At 33.8% G+C, this 3,673-nt stretch overlaps 1 long non-coding RNA gene across 1 annotated transcript in view; it reads left to right on the plus strand.

The window, feature by feature from the left end:
* Positions 1-1,269: 1,269 nt before the first annotated feature.
* Positions 1,270-3,673, plus strand: part of LOC107726103 (uncharacterized) — a 7,827-nt gene continuing 5,423 nt past the window's right edge. The window contains exons 1-2 of the long non-coding RNA XR_001638226.1: positions 1,270-1,304; positions 1,785-2,022. This is a non-coding gene — a long non-coding RNA (uncharacterized LOC107726103). The remainder of the gene's footprint in view (positions 1,305-1,784; positions 2,023-3,673) is intronic.

Here is a 3,673-nt window from a genome sequence, read left to right on the forward strand (position 1 = left end):
TTACAGATTATGGGGCGGTAATATTATAATGAGATCCCTTTGCAACGTCACAAGGGGAGCGAAATCAGACACGCTGGCCTTTTCAGACGCTTGCAGAAAAAGGCTTACCAAAACAAAGTTACTGGGTTAATCTTTTTCACGTTTCCTTGGTTGGTAGATGCACCGGGGGCTGATTATAGCACTTAAAACCTGGAAAAGTCAGATTTTCATGATATGTCACCTTTAATGCGTTAAGCGTTTTGTATTGGTTTTCTATGGGAAAACACTTAACTTTAAATTAAAAAGCGTTGCATTCACATTCTGGGCGCATTTGCTCACCTACACTTATATTATGCATGTATAAGTGCATATGATAATCTTATAAGTAATAATTGATATAATCTTTGTGTTCTGATGAGGGATGAAACCTAAATCTTGAGGCCTGAGGCTGAGTAAACTGTCGTTACATATTGGATCGTTGATTATGAAAATTGCATCTATCCTGGACAGTTACACCCCTAAGTAGTAATATGATGCAGCTAAGTCAAAGTATATAATATAAATTTACTTTCTATAAATTTAGCTAAAATCACATGGCGGACCAAAACATCACCGTTAACCTTTCCTGCTCAGCTTCCAGATCATTGTCTCAATGGAACATACACTGTAATGTGTGAATGTAATACAAAGTATTAAAAAATGTTTTTTTGGTTTTAGGCCATGTGGAAAGACTGTGGAGATCTACAGCAGATAAGCATGGCAATTCAGGTGTGGAACAAGTCAACTTTTGTTATTATTATTATTAATATTATTTAAATCTGTAATCAGCATAGACAAGTGTTCTAATGCCATATGATAATACAACAAATTATGTATTTTCTTTTCATGCAACTCTTTCTTTCTTTCTTTCTTAAATGGTTCTTCTTTGCGTATAATTTTCAGTTCCTATTTGGTAAGGGGTAAATAAATAAACCAAGGACCATTTAACCAAAATCAGTGTAAAACAGCTACATGAAAAGATGTCTGTGAATTTTATTGTATGAGGGGAAGCACTTTTACAGAAATCTACATTGTATTGTAACAACAATCATTGTCATTTTAAGCAGAATAAAAAGTAAATAGTTAAACTGTAGTGCTTTGTTTCATTAACTGGAACCATAAGGATTACCTTTATGCTTTCTACATTACATTTTTGGATAATCAAAATGTTGGTATACCCACTCAGATGCATTTTATGCCTCAACAGATCTTGGACAACTTTCTAAAAAAAAAACACTGCAAAAGGGATCTGCAGAAGAAAGAAAAACATCTCGGAAGGCATGAGGGTGAGTAAAACATAAGATAATTTTCACCACTTGTTATCCGATACTTTTTAGGCACTGACCGAATTGCCTCAAAACCATTGAGCATCAAAAAATGTCTTGTTGTTCGATACCAAATTTAATACTTCAACGTCAGTGAAACAGTAAGCATGCAGAATGCTTGATGTGCCCAAATCAAGTGCTGGTGATTGGCTGTGGCGAGGCATCAAGGGGTTTAAGAGTTTGACAAATTCAGGAACCAGTATCGAAGTCAAGATATCGTTATTGATTTTGAACATTTTTGAATGTCTACATTAATTTTTGGGTTAACTAGGATCATGAAAACATGCAATTTGGGCCTAGAGTTAAAAAATAATTTCTCCTTGAAGTATGTTGTTTTTTCATAGGAAAACCAACATTGTATCAATAAAACACTTCATCAGAAAATTGTATTCATTTACTAAAAATTAATGAGTCATGTTCAACCTCTGCTTTCTCACACAGAACAACCTCCTGAACAGTAACTAGTCTGGTTTTAAAAGTGGCCACTGAGCTAAGACTGCCCTACTCTTAGTTATTAAAGCTCTGTGACTGGCAAGAGCAGCTTCTAAGTCATCTGTACTCATTTTGCTGGATCTGTCTGCGGCTTTTGGCACAGTTATCCACCTGATTGTCCTGTCAACCCTCTTGACAAAGCGTGTCTCAGGAACTGCACTCCAGTGGTTCAAGTCTTAACTCTCAGGTAGGTCCTTCAGGGTATCTTGGAGGGTGAGGTTTCTAAGTCGCAACATCTTGCTACTGGTGTGCCTCAGGGCTCAGTGCTTGGACAGTTCTACTCTCCGTGTACTTATCATGACAATGGGTCTTTGTATTACAAATTTACTACATTTTTATACAACATTTCTTTGTTATTGTAATTAATAATATCTTTATTTTAATGAAATTATTCTAGGTAGACATAAAATAACTTCTAAATACTTTTTAATTTACAGAGATTGGTTGAAGTTGTGAGATTGTTTCTATAAAAAGAAGGATTAATCCTGTAAATATACAAACTTTTTTTTAAATGTGCTTACTGCATTTTTATAAATTATTTCTTAGTTATTGTACATGGGAAAACTATACTTTAAAAGTAAATTACTGTAGATGGACAGAGCAGTTTTATAAAATAACCTTAAATGTATGGCGATTAACCTGAAAGTTGGCTTTTTTTCTACGTAATTTGACAATTTATCAGTTTTTCCATAGTTTAAAAACAAATTATCAACAGTAATATACTGTAATTTAATGACTTTTGACCATAAGGTCTATTCTGTATTTTTACAGTTTTTGCTTGTAATTTTGTGAAATGGTTATTTTTTGTTATTTTTACTATATATATATATAGTTTTATGGTGCAGTATTTGATACATGTTTTTAAAAGAGGAATGTATAGAAGTTCTTGCTTAACAAGTTTGAAATGCTTTAATATTCTTGTTTAACAGTTTTATATTCAACAGACTGTAATAAAACAGTTAAATGAACACATAGTATTATAATTAATCCCATGTTAACAAACAGTATATATTTGGTCATTTGTGTGATTTCATAATAAAATTATCTAATTTGTTAACACACTATTATCTTTTATTTTAAAACTTTTAAAAAAATGCTCAGTAACACACAGTTTTGTAAGACACATACCAAAAATATCACATTAATGTGTTAACTAAAGTGACACAATTTGTGTGTTGAATTTAACTCAATATGTGTTGAGCACACTCAGAACATGTTGAAAATAACACTTTGTGTTGTTTTTAACACATTTGTTTTAAGAGTGTAGTTCTTTTAAGTCAGCTGGGTGTGTCCTGGCCTTAATAACCACTTGTTACAACTGAGTTCTGCTGAAGAGTATCTCTGAATGCTGAACATGTCGAAATTTGAAATAGTTGAGGTTTAGCAGCAGAACAAGAAACTCGGGCTACAGTTTGAAGGATAATGCGCCATGTCACAAAGCTCAATTCACCCCAAACTGGTTTCTTGAACATGACACTGAGTTCACTATAATCAAATGGCCTCCATGTTCACCAGATCCCAATCCGATATGTGGTGATGGAATGGAAGATTTGCATCATGGATGTGCAGGAACTGCATGATGCTATCAGCTCATTATAGACCAAAGAATGAAGAATTAACCCCTTAACTGTCACGTCCCACCTGTGGGACGCTTGGCGCTCTTTTTTGTTGTTGTCCTTTTTCTCTATCAAATCTTTTAGAAAACATCATAAATCATATATCATTTGAAAGCTTAGAAGCCCGAGATTCGTCCTGTGAAAACCCTTTTGAAATCAAACATTGCGTTACCATGGAAATGGTACTTTAAAATCTTTTGGCGGTCTCCTCCCCCTTAGTGG

The sequence above is a fragment of the Sinocyclocheilus rhinocerous genome, unplaced genomic scaffold (assembly GCF_001515625.1).
Source record: "Sinocyclocheilus rhinocerous isolate Xijiao unplaced genomic scaffold, SAMN03320098_v1.1 scaffold2057, whole genome shotgun sequence".
Classification (NCBI taxonomy): Eukaryota; Metazoa; Chordata; class Actinopteri; order Cypriniformes; family Cyprinidae; genus Sinocyclocheilus; species Sinocyclocheilus rhinocerous.